Below are 16,530 nucleotides of genomic sequence, written 5' to 3' on the forward strand. Positions count from 1 at the left end.
CTGCTTTATCTTCTCTGTGCTCCTAAGAGGGCGTGTTCCAAGCGCATCTTACGTAAATGGAGGTTTGCTTCCTGACCTGAGAGATCAATTCTCTGTCAAAGAGAGCTGACTGACGGATCACCGTGTGGCTGCCATTGCATTGAAAATCACATCAAATACCTTCTCAAACACACTTCTGAATTACATGCTGGATCTCCATAGAGGAGGTTACAGATGCATCCACATAGCTCACCAACCTGCCTGTCTCACAGAGCAAATTAAATGAGGCTGGTGTTCAGCAGTTTGGGCTGTTCTCCCAGCCAGAGGCAACAGACTGTCGGGGTTAACAGCAATGATTTTGGAGCCTGGTGGCCGGGTTGGAGCCAGGATCTGTTGCTTATCTGCTCCGTGACCTTGGGCAAGTTATTCAACCTCTCTGTTTTGGTTTCCTCAGCTGCCAAATAAGGATAATAATGTGGTACCTCCTTCCCTTCCTCCTTCTCTCCCTCCCAAGGCTGTATTTTTTACCCCCAGTTTTTCTTTTGGTTTTGTTTTTTTTACAACTTTATTGGAGTATAACTGCTTTACAACCTTGTGTTAGTTTCTGCTGTATAACAAAGTGAATCAACTATATGCATACATATATCCCCATATCCCCTCCCTCTTGCATCTCGCTCCCACCCTCCCTATCCCACCCCTCTAGGTGGTCACAAAGCACCGAGCTGATCTCCCTGTTCTATGCGGCTGCTTCCCACTAACTATCTATTTTACATTTGGTAGTGTATATATGTCCATGCCACTCTCTCACTTCATCCCAGTTTACCCTTACCCCTCCCCGTGTCCTCAAGTACCTTCTCTACATCTGCGTCTTTATTCCTGTCCTGCCCCTAGGTTCTTCAGAACCATTTTTTTTTTAGATTCCATATATATGTGTTAGCATATGGTATTTGTTTTTCTCTTTCTGACTTACTTCACTCTGTATGACAGACTCTAGGTCCATCCACCTCACTACAAGTAACTCAATATCCTTTCTTTTTACGGCTGAGTAATATTCCATTGTATATATGTGCCACATCTTCTTTATCCATTCATCCAATGATGGACACATAGGTTGCTTCCATGACCTGGCTATTGTAAATAGAGCTGCAATGAACATTGTGGTACATGACTCTTCTTGAATTATGGTTTTCTCAGGGTATATGCCCAGTAGTGGGATTGCCGGGTCATATGGTAGTTCTATTTTTAGTTTTTTAAGGAACGTCCATACTGTTCTCCATAGTGGCTGTATCAATTTACATTCCCACCAACAGTGCAGGAGGGTTCCTCCCCCCAGTTTTATTGACATATAATTGACATACAACACTGTGTAAGTTTAAGGTGTACAACATAATGATTTGACCTACATACATCATGAAATGATGACCACAGCAAGTTTAGTAAATGTCCATCATCTCATATAGATACAAAATTAAAGAAATAGAAAAAAATTTTTTCCTTGTGATGAGAACTCTTGGGATTTATTCCCAGGGCTGTACCTTAACCTGGGTTCTTCAAAAGCAGACCCTGAGACATGGATTTAAGGCAAGAAATTAATTGGGAGGTAAAGGTAAATGAGGGCTAAAAGGAGACAGGAAAGAGGTGGCCAGGAAGCAGTGAGTTACTGAGGAAGCCACCATTGGAGGTGACTGGAACTTGATAGAGTGCAGGGAACTCTGGAGACTGTAAAACATGTACCTCAGAGCAAAACATGCACCCTAAGGATGGAGAAGCTGGGGTACGTATAGACCAACTTCCATCCATCTCCACAAGGGCTGCACTCATGTGTGAGTGCACGTGTGTGCGTGTGCACGTGCAGGGAGGTGGCGTCAATTCCCCGATGCTTCTGGCTTGCCATGTGGGCTATAAAATGGGCTCTGTCGGGACGAGAAAGCCCTCAGGCAAAGATGCACATGCTGACAGTTGAAGTCAGAGTAAAGGGGTAGGTGCAGGGTGATGGCAGACTCTCTGAAGATGAAATGAGTTAATTATTGTGCAACCCTTAGCCAAGTCCCTGCACAAAGTAAGCACTCCTGAGAGAGCTTGATTAACATGGAAGCTACACTGCTGTGCTTTGGGATGACTTATTATTTTTGGATGGATATTATTTTCGTTTTTCACGTTTTCCTTTGGGATTCTGAACCATGATTAGAGGTTTGGAAGAATGACCAAGTGCATTACAGGTTTTCTTGAAGATGATTGTGTAAATGTGAAGTGGGTTTACTGATGGAGCTGTCTCGATCAGAGGGAGCATCACCGTGTCATGGCTTGTGTGACTAATACCTGGCTGTCTCTTAGGAGAGCTGCATGTCTTCAGCACGTCATTCAATAGGCCCAGAATCTTAGTGGCTTAACAGGAGTTAACACCTGTCTAATCCTGTCCCCCAACCCAGCCTGCACTGTGAACTCATTGAAGACAGGCAGTGGCCTGGATCTTAGTCATCACTGTATCCTTAGCTCCTAGGACAGGACACAGAACAAAAAGGGGACAATGATAAGTGAATGAATGAACAAATCAACCAATGGATTCCATAAGCTCGCAGATTTCCTGTCCTTTGTAATATTGGCCTCTTCCCATTGACCATCTACTCAGCTCCTTAAAGCTTTTCTTGCTCTCCTGAGCATTTTTTTTTTTTTTTTTTGCGGTACGCGGGCCTCTCACTGTTGTGGCCTCTCTCGCTGTGGAGCACAGGCTCCGGATGCGCAGGCTCAGCAGCCATGGCTCACGGGCCCAGCAGCTCCGCGGCATGTGGGATCTTCCCAGACCGGGGCACGAACCCGTGTCCCCTGCATCGGCAGGCGGACTCTCAACCACTGCGCCACGAGGGAAGCCTGCTCCTCTAAGTTCTTGAATGCCTGGTATCTCTTGCCAGTGCCTCATCTCCTGCCTTGCATTATGGTAATTTGTGTACATGTCAGACCTCGTCACCCTTCCCTGAAATCCCTCTGATGGCTTTCAAGTACACTTAGGATGCTCTCCGCATCATGACCTGTGCTCTAGCTCCTGAGTCTCCCCCTGGGGATCCCACCCACCACTTTGTCATCTCCTCTTCTTCAGCCATGGTGGTCCCATAGGTGTTCCTTGCATGTGTCATGCATGGTTCTGCCTCAGGCCCTTTCACCTGCTGTTCCTTACGACTTCAGTCCACTTCTGCCTTCAGATCATTTGTTCTATTGACTCAGATCACTGCTCAAATGTCATCACACCAGAAGGGACTTCCCTGACCACTGTATCTTATAAAGGACACACACCACCACATTAATCTGCTTTATGCATTTTTTCTATATCACACATTTACTTGGTTGTCCTGTCTGTCCCCTTCACCTACAAGAATGCAAACTCCATGTGGACAGGGACCTTGCCTTATTTGGTGTGGTATCTTCAGCTCCCACAACAGTGATCGGCACATAATATGACCTCAGTGAACATTTGTTGAATACATGCATAAGGATTATTGTCTCATTTTAGACATAGAGTAACTGAATCCCATAGAACTGAATAAAACTGCATAAAGTAACATAGCTATTTACCTGTCATGTATAGCACATCTACTGTGTGCAGACATTTCACTTTAATCTTTATAACAGGAAATTTGTTTTGCATACAGGGAAACTGAGGCACAGAGAGGTTATGTGACTTGTCCAAGGTCACACAGCCAAGAAAGCAGCAGAGCAGGGATTCAAACTGGATGGTCCAGCTCCCAGGCTCATGCTCTTAACCATGGCCTTACTCTAGGAGGTAGGTAGCCAAGAAGGAACACACTGTGGGTTGTTGGAGCAACTACTAAGAGAATCAGTTGAAAGCTCTTTGTTGACTGTCCCAACGTTGACTGGGAATTTTTCACATGGGAAGCATTATGTGATCTCCAACGCGTAAACCTGGACCAAAGCGAGGAGTGAGTATTAGGAGCTATGATGGAGGTGAGGCAAGTGCTCTGTGAAGTGCACAGGGCACAGGCCTGGGGAGACGGTCTCATCACTGGGTCTGTAAGAGACGGCTTATACAGAGGCTTGGAGCATGACTCACTGTGCCAGCACAAGTGAACAACATCTCTGCTTCCAGAATAATCTGATGTTGTTAACCAAATATACCTATCAGTGGGCTACCATCTGAGTAAGGCACCCTTGCTCTAGCAGCCTCCTTGAAGGCAGAGCCTGTGTCTCCACAGTACCTCACGAGGGCCACAGGTATACGTGAGGTGCTCAATAAATGCTTAATAAATGGGGACAACTTTTTTCCCTCCAAAAGCAGACATTAATTTAGGGACACACCCATCCGTCCATTGCCGCACTACCAATCTCTCCCCATACTAACCTACTTCACACACAGGTATCTGACTGTTTTCCCAGACCCAAATATGGTCAAAACCCTTCCATGCTCATAAACTTTCCCTGGATTTTCATTGTCCCAGAAAAAATTCCAATGGCATCTATACTTAAGAAGTAGTCCTCTAGGATGTCAGTACTTGATAGAGGTTCAGAGACCACCTATTGGATTCCCTCTATCTTTCCCCTGACTAATTTTATAGAGTTCTGATAAGGTAAAGGAAATTAACCAAGGATGCAGTGGGCCAGTGGGGGAGAACAGGCCTGGAACCCTGGTCACCTAACTCCCAGTTCAGTGATCCATCCTCTGTGAGCACTGCAGGGTACAAAAAAGTAACTACAAGGTCACAGAGAGCAGCTTTCTGTTTGAAGGCAGCTGAATTCTCCCCTCCCCCTGTCATGGTAACCATTTCCACACAGTTTCATCCCTCTTTGGCCTCTGATCCATGGGCTAGATAATTAATCAGGCTTTTGAATAATTAAAATGATAAAAAAATGCCTTTGTGTCTGCTAAAATTGCTCCAGTAATTACTGCCTTATCAAGAGACTGATTCCACAGACTGGAATACTTTTCCAACAGATGGGAAGCATTTTTGCTTGAGGCTTTGGGATTCAGAAGTTGAGGAAGGCAAGTTTGTTATGTTAGCTAAGTCCCTTTGAAGACGAATAGTACCAACTCTTGACTCCACAATCTCCACAGAACTCCCCCTCCCCATTCTTAGATTTCCTCACAAGATACAGTGTATATCCTTCTTGGCATTCAGAGCCTGCTATAAAATATGAGCATTAATTAAAATGATCTGATTGATTTATTCAATCCAGATTCTGCACATAGGCCTCTCTGAGCCTGGCTTCCAAATTCAGTATCCACTTTTCAATAAGTAACCTCTCGTGGGAGCAAAGTGAATGATGATGCTTGCTTTTCTTGAGTTACTACCTGGCCCTTCCTGACCCAGCCAACACCTAAGCTGAGCCCTAAGATGAAACATTTTGCCCGCCGGGGTCCCACCACTTCTTTGTCGTGTTTCTTAATGGGTTTCTTGAAACCCAGATCCAGGGTGCCCAAGGCTGACAACTGCATCCTGGATTCAGGATGCTTTACAGAAACCTGGGGGATATTCCCAGGAAGTACAGTGCAGTGGAAGGACCAACTTCCCAACCAAGTCTCCTTAAATTGCTCACGACCAAAGTCAGGACTAACCACAGCACCTGGGGAGGAAAAAAAATAATGCAGGTGTAATCAGGTGCGGGTGATGTTCTTGAGGTTGTATAAGTTTTTACAGTGGTTCAAATCACATGCTCTGGACTCAGACAATCTGGAGATTGTGTTTTCCTTGACTTCTGCCCAGCTTTCAGCTGGGCATGGCCAACAGGAGGCTGACAAGATGCTGACAGGCAGGGGAAAGGGAGAGGCAAGGAGATTTCTTCTCGTCTCTCTCTGCTTTGGGTGATTTCTCCAGCAGTAAAGAAGTGTTCTCCTTAGCTTCAGCTTCCCCTGGACATCTGTCATGGTTCTGGCTCCCATGCCCTTCCACACCCCTGGGTTTCCAGTACCTTTGACCCTCCATCCTAAGGCTGGGAGTAGCTTGTTTCTCTTTGGCTTTTTTTTTAAATTTATTTTTTATATTTATTTTTGGCTGTGTTGGGTCTTCGTTTCTGTGCGAGGGGTTTCTCCAGTTGCGGTGAGTGGGAGCCACTCTTCATCATGGTGCATGGACCTCTCACTGTCGCAGCCTCTCCCGTTGCGAAGCACAGGCTCTAGACATGCAGGCTCAGTAGTTGTGGCTCACAGGCCTAGCCACTCTGCAGCATGTGGGATCTTCCTGGACCAGGGCATGAACCTGTGTCCTCTGCATTGGCAGGCGGATTCTTAACCACTGTGCCACCAGGGAAGCCCCTGGTAGTGTATTTCTCAGTTACCTTCCCATCCCTTGTTGGAATCTCAGTTCCCTCATCACCTCTATAGCCAATTTCCTGAATTCCCTCTGTTGTGAGTACTTGAAGCAGTTTCCGTTTTCCTGGTTGGATCTCGATGGGTCAACCACTGTTTGATTAGGTAAGTCAACGTGTGTCCTCTTGGACTTATGTAAATTTGAGATGGGTCTCTGTCACTTACAACCTAGAGATCTGGACTCATGTAGGAGTCAACAGGAAAAAAGTAGCTAGCGGCTCCTGAGCACTTACTATATATATACCAGGCACTGTGCTCAGTGCTTTGTTTTCATTATAGAATCTGTGAAGTAGGAATTATGATCTCTATTTTGTAGATGAGGACATGGAGACACAAACAGTTTAAGCAATTTCATCTCCATCAGGTTTGTTTTCTTCACAGGGAAATTCACTCAGAAGCAGCTCCTTTAAATAAGGAAGAGATTCCCTACAGGTATGTCGAGGTTTAGGGGTGGCAAGACAAGAAAGGAGGTGAGAAATGACAAAAGGCAGGTCTGTGTGCTATTTTGTGACATGGTCTAGAAGCTTAACCTCTTCTCCCAGTTGGGAGGGTGATGCGTCAAGAGAGCGCCACGTAAACGAACCACAGGCATCTCTAGTAACTGTGATTCAAGTCAAGTTCTTGCTGCTAATCGTGCACACATTTTGCTAAAGGTAGTAAATAAGAATCATTCATGTGTCCTTAGAGACCGCGGCACCATTCAGTATTTGTGGCAAATATGTCACTGAACTTCATAAGAAAATCACTTTAAAACAAAGCTTGGTCAGCTGTATAATAATTTACTGATGGTGACAGCAGGGAGAATATCTAATAACCAGTGAGACTGGCTTTCAAATAGAAAATAAATTCATATTAGAAGTTACAGGAGGAGAAAAAGGAGGAGGGGGGAAGCGTTATTAGCAGCAAGGAAATATTTATCATTTGTCAATTCTTGATGTTTTGGAAACTATCAGAGTGGAGAAACCTGATTACTGAGAGACTGCAAAATTCCGTGCATTTATATTTAAAACGTTCATGGGCCTGTAAATGTTCTTCTTGCAGGAAACAAGAATTTGGTAGAGTCCATTCTCTCAAGCAGAAGCTCTGACCCCCAACTAAGCCCTGGAGAGCTTTGTTAATATGGGGGCTTTGGGGGGCTATATGGTCTCTGTTATCATATCTCAGTTTTCCTGGAGTAGGTAAGGCTTGAGAAATTTGGAGAGCAAAGCCTCAAAGAAACAAACTCAACCTAAACTATAATGCCACATTCTCCTGCTCTGGGGAGAACCTAGCCCAGAACTTATTACAGGGGATCTGGCTTCTAGGTACACTGAACTTACTTATTTTTGTTTACCAGCAAAGCTCTATTGAAATGTCTATAAAATGAAAAGGATTTTGAGATGCTTGGGCTTGAAGTTCTCTGCTCATTCCAATATTCTTGGTCCATGTTTGGGAGACACGATTACAGTGATTTTAAAAGGTCCAGGAGATGCTGAGAGGAAACCTAAAACCATTATCCATTCCGAATCACCAAAACTCCTTGTGCCTCGGTTTCCTCACCTGTTAATGGGAAATAATAAGAGAATTGTAGGGTGGATCATGCACGTAAGGTTTTTAGCTGTGGGCTCACAGTAAACACAAGTTCAAGCATTTCAAAAGGGCAGAAGCAAAACCAAAGTGACCAATCCCCCAGATTATCAATCTTTAATATTCAATGGCAGACAGTGATGGACGGTGTTTCTGAGTAAAGGAGCATCTCGGCCTCCCTACCCTTCAGTCCCCTCCCCAGAGCACAGGGCACACTCTGTCCTCCAACCAATCCCGAAATTTGCCATGCTGGAGACAGGCTTCCAGATAAGACAGGTGATTTCTGTGTTTCCAGATGGTATTTTCTGTGGTTTTTCATTCCAAGATCATACCCTCCATTCTTCATGTTCATTTCAACAAACGCACCCTCGTTCAGCCTTGAGTCATTAGCATTTCTTTTAGCTTGTAGAAATAATGATTTATCAACGTTTTATTTGATGTGATAATGGCTTAAATAAATGTGCACAGTCTGGCCTGTCGCTCCCATGGAAAAATCTCGATGCACTTGGGAGTCTTCTGCCGCCATCCTGCTGGGTTCCAGGAGTGGGGGCTAAAGTTTGCTGCAAACATTTTGGGTGAAATGTCTTTTTCTGTAGTATAGTATAGTAAAATATTTCTCAAACAGAGGCTGTTTACTGAAACTGAAGGAACTTGTATTTATTCTACTGGATTGGCTATGGAGTAGCTGGCTGGTTGAACATGTTTTGAGGATGACACTCATGCTTTGGTACAGAGGAAGGGGCAGTTGTATAAAAATCACGGGGTCTGTGTGGAGGACTGGATAGATTGTTCGATGGAGAGGAGTTTAGTTAAGTAGAGGGCAGACCCTGCATTAAGTGGTTAGGTCTGTAGACCACTTATTAAAGGAGTTTATGAGCATTTCGTTTCCTAAGTGAGGTGGATAGATGTTACTTGATTGCCCAAGATCCTCTGGAGAAAACATTCCTTCCCCACTCTATTTGGTCCTCAGGGAGCTGTCAGTTATGGTGACCATCCCCAATATGGGGGGTGAACAAATGATCCTGGCTGGCCAATTCTAGTACTGCCCTCCCCACCACTTCCCGGGCCAAACTGATAGTTGCAGGAAATGGAATGTGACCCAAATCAGCCAATCAGTGTCTTCACTAGAGTTTAGCAGGGGTGTTGCAGAAGGTCTCACTTTTTACTGAGGATGCTAAGCCAAGAGAACTCTACATGGAGCTGTCATTATCCAATTTCCCTGGTTATCCACAGAGAGAAGCACAACTGAAATATGGATAGAGAGAGGGAGAGATAGATGGAGGGGGGTGGGGAATGATTGGCAATTGGGTACCTGGATCCAGCTTTGCCTGAATGTGCCCATGAATTGCTCGGCTAAATAAGCCACTGGATTCCTCTTTTCACTTAAGCTTCTTTGAGCTAGATGTCTGTCATTTGTAAGAAAATGAGTCTTGCCTAAAGTATAATGTGTGTACATGTTCCAGGCTCGGTATTCATCCTCTAAACCCTTATAGGTACCAGAGACACAAGAATGGGCAAGATGCCGACCTGGCCTCAGTAAACTCAGAATTGTCCCTGGAGGCTCTCAGCTTCCTTTGTTCCTGACACTGCACAAACCATGCCCCAACTTACATATGCCTGACAATCACTGGTGTGCAAGTTAAAAAAATCAAACTCCTGACTGAGCTCTGCCCAAAAGAGCAACACCCAGCTCTACCCACCACCAGTCCCTCCCATCAGGAAACCTGCACAAGCCTCTTAGATAGCCTCATCCACCAGAGGGCAGACAGCAGAAGCAAGAAGAACTACAATCCTGCAGCCTGTGGAACTAATACCACATTCACAGAAAGATAGACAAGATGAAATGGCAGAGGGCTATGTACCAGATGAGGGAACAAAATAAAACCCCAGAAAAACAACTAAATGAAGTGGAGATAGGCAACCTTCCAGAAAAAGAATTCAGAATAATGATAGTGAAGATGATCCAGGACCTCGGAAAAACAATGGAGGCAAAGATCAAGAAGGTGCAAGAAATGTTTAACAAAGACCTAGAAGAATTAAAGAACAAACAAACAGAGATGAACAATACAATAACTGAAATGAAAACTACACTAGAAGGAATCAATAGCAGAATAACTGAGGCAGAAGAACGGATAAGTGACCTGGAAGACAGAATGGTGGCATTCACTGCTGCGGAACAGAATAAAGAAAAAAGAATGAAAAGAAATGAAGATAGCCTAAGAGACCTCTGGGACAACGTTAAACACAACAACATTTGCATTATAGGGGTCCCAGAAGGAGAAGAGAGAGAGAAATGACCCAAGAAAATATTTGAAGAGATTATAGTCAAAAATTTCCCTAACATGGGAAAGGAAAGAGCCACCGAAGTCCAGGAAGCACAGTGAGTCCCATACAGGATAAACCCAAGGAGAAACACGCTGAGACACATAATAATCAAATTGGCAAAAATTGAAGACAAAGAAAAATTATTGAAAGCAGCAAGAGAAAAACGCCAAATAACATACAAGGGAACTCTCATAAGGTTAACAGCTGATTTCTCAGCAGAAACTCTACAAGACAGAAGGGAGTGGCATGATATACTTAAAGTGATGAAAGGGAAGAACATACAACCAAGATTCCTCTACCCGGCAAAGATCTCATTCAGATTCAATGGAGAAATCAAAAGCTTTACAGACAAGCAAAAGCTAAGAGAACTGAGCACCACCAAACCAACTCTACAACAAATGCTAAAGGAACTTCTCTAAGTGGGAAACACAAGAGAAGAAAAGGACCTACAAAAACAAACCCAAAACAATTAAGAAAATGGTCATTGGAACATACATATCGATAATTACCTTAAACGTGAATGGATTAAATGCTCCAACCAAAAGACACAGGCTTGCTGAATGGATACAAAAACAAGAGCCATATATATGCTGTCTACAAGAGACCCACTTCAGACCTAGGGACACATACAGACTGAAAGTGAGGGGATGGAAAAGATATTCCATGCAAATGGAAATCAAAAGAGAGCTGGGGTAGCTATACTCATATCAGATAAAATGGACTTTAAAATAAAGAATGTTACAAAGACAAGGAAGGACACTACATAATGATTAAGGGATCAATCCAAGAAGAAGATATAACAATTATAAATATATATGCACCCAACATAGGAGCACCTCAATACATAAGGCAACTGTTAATAGCTACAAAAGAGGAAATCGACAGTAACACAATAATAGTGGGGGACTTTTAACACCTCACTTACACCAATGGACAGATCATCCAAAATGAAAATAAATAAGGAAACAGAAGCTTTAAATGACACAGTAGACCAGATAGATTTAATTGATATTTATAGGACATTCCATCCAAAACCAACAGATTACACTTTCTTCTCAAGTGAGCATGGAACATTCTCCAGGATAGATCACATCTTGGGTCACAAATCAAGCCTCAGTAAATTTAAGAAAATTGAGATCATATCAAGCATCTTTTCTGACCACAACGCTATAAAATTAGAAATGAATTAAAGGGAAAAAAACATAAAAAACACAAACACATGGAGGCTAAACACTACATTACTAAATAACCAAGAGATCACTGAAGAAATCAAAGAGGAAATCAAAAAATACCTAGAGACAAATGACAATGAAAACACGACGATCCAAAACCTATGGGATGCAGCAAAAGCAGTTCTAAGAGGGAAGTTTATAACTATACAAGCCTACATCAAGAAAGAAGAAAAATCTCAAATAAACAATCTAACCTCACACCTAAAGGAACTTGAGAAAGAAGAACAAACAAAACCCAAAGTTATTAAAAGGAAAGAAATCATTAAGATCAGAGCAGGAATAAATGAAATAGAAGCAAAGAAAATAATAGCAAAGATCAATAAAACTAAAAGCTGGTTCTTCGAGAAGATAAACAAAATTGATAAACCATTAGCCAGACTCATCTACAAACAAGAAGTGCTGGAGAGGGTGTGGAGAAAAGGGAACCCTCTTGCACTGTCGGTAGGAATGTAAACTGATACAGCCACTATGGATTACAGTATGGGGGTTCCTTAAAAAACTAAAAATAGAATTATCATATGATCCAGCAATCCCACTACTGGGCATATACCCAGAGAAGACCACAATTCAAAAAGACACATGCACTCCAATATTCATTGCAGCACTATTTACAATAGCCAGGCCATGGAAGCAACCTAAATGCCCATCAACAGACGAATGGATAAAGAAGATGTGGTACATATACAGAATGGAATATTACTCAGCCATAAAAAGGAACGAAATTGGGTCATTTGTTGAGACGTGGATGGATCTAGAGAGTGTCATACAGAGTGAAGTAAGTCAGAAAGAGAAAAACAAATATCGTATATTAACACATATATGTGGAACCTAGAAAAATGGTACAGATGAACCGGTTTGTAGGGCAGAAACTGAGACACAGATGTAGAGAACAAACATATGGACACCAAGGGGGGAAAGCCGTGGCAGGTTGGGGGTTGTGGTGTGATGAATTGGGCGATTGGGATTGACATGTATACACTGATGTGTATAAAATTGATGACTAATAAGAACCTGCTGTGTAAAAAAAAAATCAAACTCCCGAACCTCAACCTCTAGGGATTCTAATTCAGTTCCATGCAAAATTAACGAACATCCTGAGTGGTTCTTGAATAGGTGTGGCCCATGGACCCATGTTAAGAAATGTACTGTCTACTTGCCCGTGATGCTCTCTCCATGAACATTTCTCCTTATCTACAGGGAGTCCCTGAGGTGGCAAGGGGGTGGGGCGTCTTTATAAGGGTGTATTTAAGGGTGTATCTCCCACTCCATCCCCCCCACCAAATTTATTAGATGACTCATATCTCACCCACCCAGCAGTAGGGAGACTATGAATGAGGAATCTTTTGCAGTAGTTCTTAGTGGAAATATTAGAGAGATTAAAAAAATACTGTTGCCTGGGTCCTACCCAAATTACACAATGACTGAGTGTAGGGCCCTAGGTGATTCTAATATGCAGCAGGGTTGAGAACCGTTGCAGCAGAAACCCAGGCCTGGGTGCCTTATGGGAGCCCAAGGACAACCTGGCTGTGGGATCTCTCCCCAAATTAGGGCCTGCCTAAGTTTGATTTTTGCAGCCTTGAAGGGCTGGCCTGTGGTGGGCAGAATTCTGTCACTGTCAAGGGCACGGATTTTATCCGTGGGTGGGAGGTCCACTGATACTTCTCAAAATACAATAATAAAATAACAAATCAATGAAAGGAAAATACCAAATCCATATAACCATAAAAAGTAATAAACATAAGCAAACAAATAATAAGAGAGAGCTACGTAGGGAAACATTATGAAAGTATATTAAGAATCAAGGATTCTGATGAGACCAATTCTGTAAACCTAAGGTCTGAAGGAAGTTTTTAAAATTTCTTTTGAATTTTAAATGAGGCATTTGCTTTTAGCCACTGTGAAGCTGGAGAGATCCTGGCCAGGCCAAGGACGTCAGACCGCATTGTCCACCAGCCCTTTGACCCTCCCCTGAAGCCCCTCAATAAAATGGTTTGATTTTAAAAAAAAGAAAAAGAAAAAAAAAGAAAAAGAGAGGCATTATTTCTATATCATTTCTGTTTCAGACTTCTCGGTCCCACTTTTTTCCTCCAAGGTCCAGTGTCTGTTATCCCTGGGAGTTGGGCCCCACCTGGAGGAGACTTCACACTGTGGGCAGACAGGCCTCTAAAGCCTCCAGGGCTTCTCTTCCGGTTCCTCTCTGACAGGGACAGGGCTGTTCCTGCTCTGAGCCTGGGCCAGGTGCTGCCAGCAGTCTGACTATAGTATAGTCGCTGCTGCTAATGTGTTGGCTTGGATAGAGTTACTCTGGTAGGACCTTCTATGAGACTCCCCTGTGCACAGTCTGATAAAAAGGGAACATTTCCAGGCTCTGAACTTTTGGGTTCATCAGTTCTGGGGTGCGTGAGGATTCTGAGTTATTAATGAGAGTTCCTGGTGGATCCCAGGATCAGGGACAGTTGGGAAATGTCACCGTGACACATTTCACTCTGAGCACCTGTGAGCCGTGCTCTGGCTCCTTTCTGATGAGTTGACTTTCCCACAGATCTTGACAGATGGGGCACTGAACCTCCTGTTTGAAGACAACTCATCCTGAACTCCTATTAGGCTCTGGTAGGCAAATTTGGCTGTAGGCTTCACCAACATATATTGAGCGCTTGCTGTATGCATCCAGGGGCTTGGCGTTGAGGGTATGAGTGTGTGGACAGAGTCCTGGACTCTTCAGAGGCTGCCACCCTCATGGAGAAGGCAGCTCTGCAGATGGTAAAGTGGAAATGGAACTAATGGATTCTTCTTCATCCCGTCCACTACAGTCCAGCCCTTGGATCCTGCCCAAAGCTGAGTGTTGAGGATTTGGATGCCTAGGTAAGGATAGGGAAGGATTTTGAATTTGGCATTGCTGAGAGAGGAGGCAATGGAGAGTCACCCAGTGTGGCTTGGAGTAAAGAGTGTGTGTAAATAAAGTCAGGGGACAGAGGGAGCCACTGAACCGAGGAGCTCAACCTTTTTGGCATGTCCCAGCCTATTTGAACTTGCAGACTCTTCCTGAGTGTTTGCCTAGCAGTTCCTGCCACCCAAATGCCCTTCTTTCGTTCTCTACCTGGCGAGGACCCAGTGTGGGGGAGTTTAAGGTGAATCAGGGAGGGGACAGGCTGAGACAGGCAGGCTGGGTTCAGCCTGTGGGGGGCTCGTTGGCCATGTTAAGGATCTGGACTTTGTTCTGAGGGCAGCGGGGCATCCGTGAAGGGCTTTAAGCTGGCGAGTGACAGGACTGAGCGCTGATGGTCTTCTCCATCGACCGCTCTGGCTGCTGTGCGTGGGGCGGGTGTGCAAGGAACGAGATGGGAGGCAGAATGGAGCTGAAGTTTGAGCTCAGCTCACTGCAGGGGCATGCGGAGAAGCAACAGGTTCAGCCCACCTCAAACAGGTGAGTCCATCCCTACCTGGGACCCTCCTGAATCTGAGTCTACAGTCAGGGACGAGGAGAGGGGCTGAGAGTCCTGGGGAACCCCAGTGCTCTGAAACATCTGTGCCCAACTCCAGGGCCCCCAGGCCTCCACGGAAACAGTGGCTTTTGTCCTGCTTCATCAGAGAACCACTTTGCTGGAAGCAAGAAGTAAAGGCTGGGGCCATGTCTTGATCATGTTTGACATCCATTATTTTTGTCCATGACTCCGACACCATCTGCCACTGGTGTGCTGGTGTGACCTCTCAGCGTGGGCTGACTCTGGGCTCTTGTGGATGGGGTCACCTTACCTTGGCATCTCCACTGCTCAGCATGGGGCTGGTCACACATTAGAGACACAAACATCCCTGGTGGTTGCTTGGCAGACATCACTTCGTTTTGTGTATGTGTTTTAATGAAACAGCTGTCTGGCAGAACCCACTTAGGCTAAGCGAGATGCCGTCCCAGCATCCCACGCACTGAGGTCTACCTGCCAATGGTCTGGACCATGTGCTGGTGGTTTGGCCCAAGGATGAAGCAGCTGGTGCTGTGTTGGCATCCAGGTGTCTATGATAATTGGTGTGGCGTCAAGGCTGGGGTGGTATGTGAGTCTAAGGCTTGGAGGTAGCAAAGGAAGGAAAAGAAGTGATCTCTTGAGTGGGCCAGGCCCTGTTTTAGGTGTTCTCACATCCATTAAATCACTTGGTTCTTACTCAGTTCAGTGGTGGGAAGAGCTACCCCAATGGGGAGACAGATCTGCAGAGGGAGAGTGACGCGTTCATAGTCACCTGGGTGGTAAATGGAGGTGTAAGGAATGTGGGCAGGTGCAAGGCTTCACCTGGAAAAGGGGTGTTTTTTAAAAAATTTTATTTTATATTGGAGTACAGTTGATTTATGATGTGTTAGTTTCACGTGTATAGCAAAGTGAATCAGTTATACATATACATATATCCATTCTTTTTCAGATTCTTTTCCCATATAGGTTATTACAGAATATTGAGTAGAGTTCCCTGCGCTATACAGGGTCCTTGTTAAATATATTTATTTATATATATATATTGTGTGTGTGTATATATATATATATATATAGTAATGTGTTTATGTTAATCCCAAACTAGAGGAGTGTTACCAAAATAGAGCATGTCCTACAGAAGAGGAAACAGATGTTGTGGGGAGGGTCCTGAAAATCACATAAGAAGCGGCCCAGGAAGGATGTAAGGGATGGAGGAGGCTTGCCTAGAGCACACCAACATCCAGACAAAAGTCACTTGGAAGTGTGTCCAGGCTTTCTGTCCACCCCCAGAAAGAGAAGCCAACTCTGACAGGGTGGCAGCGCTGGTTCAATGTAAGAGAAATCTTTCTAACCACAAAGGCCTGAAATTGAAAGTGATTCCTTTGTAAAGTTTTGCTTTTGGATGCAGCCATATCATTGGATAATGCATGTTTTTATAGAACAAAATGGTTAGATCATCCGCTTACACTCGAAAAATACATATGGTTTCTAAGTTGCATTTGAGTTATTTATATTTACATACTTCGACAGAGAGCATTAATGCGTATTAATATTCCTGCTGTAAAAACATTATTCAAGCCAGAGCTACTGGTTCTGAAAGAGTCCGTGGTATGTGTAGAGCCATTCTGCTAATAGAAAGGTTAACTTGTATTTTTGAATT

This window comes from Mesoplodon mirus (genome assembly GCF_964341445.2).
Source record: "Mesoplodon mirus genome assembly, chromosome: 15".
Classification (NCBI taxonomy): domain Eukaryota; kingdom Metazoa; phylum Chordata; class Mammalia; order Artiodactyla; family Ziphiidae; genus Mesoplodon; species Mesoplodon mirus.